This window comes from Branchiostoma floridae, chromosome 3 (genome assembly GCF_000003815.2).
Source record: "Branchiostoma floridae strain S238N-H82 chromosome 3, Bfl_VNyyK, whole genome shotgun sequence".
Classification (NCBI taxonomy): domain Eukaryota; kingdom Metazoa; phylum Chordata; class Leptocardii; order Amphioxiformes; family Branchiostomatidae; genus Branchiostoma; species Branchiostoma floridae.
This window is the reverse complement of record NC_049981.1, coordinates 744,959-745,458: the sequence shown is the minus strand read 5'-3', so window position 1 is coordinate 745,458 and position 500 is coordinate 744,959.

Sequence of the window (500 nt, the reverse complement as noted above, 5' to 3'; positions counted from 1 at the left end):
TATCACTAGTGTACATATTGCAGGATGGGTCAGAACTGCAGCAATCATCATCTTTATTTGCACCACTGACAATAAAAGATGATGTTTCAAGAGGTGGTCAGGTCGGGAATGGATATGATGTTTGATTTATATGAAAGGTTTTCTCATATTCTTCCCCTGATAGAGGCTTGAATGGCACCATCAATGGCCGTTCCTCTCAGGAGGCCCTGCATTTTTCAAGAGCTTGCTGCCCTTTGTGACATCTTAGATATTGGGCAATAATTTGTCTACATATCAATGTCCTTGCTCTTCAAAGGATGGAAAAAAATGTGGGGCTATATATATTGGGCAATCTCATAAAAACGAGTATATTATGATATCAAAAACCTTTTCTTTGATCATTGTAACTGTCAAACAACCATTTGATGAATGTACATCTTTTACCAACGTACTCATTAACATAGCGGCTTTTTCATAAGTAAAACTACACCAAATGGACACTGAATTGATACTAGTTACTT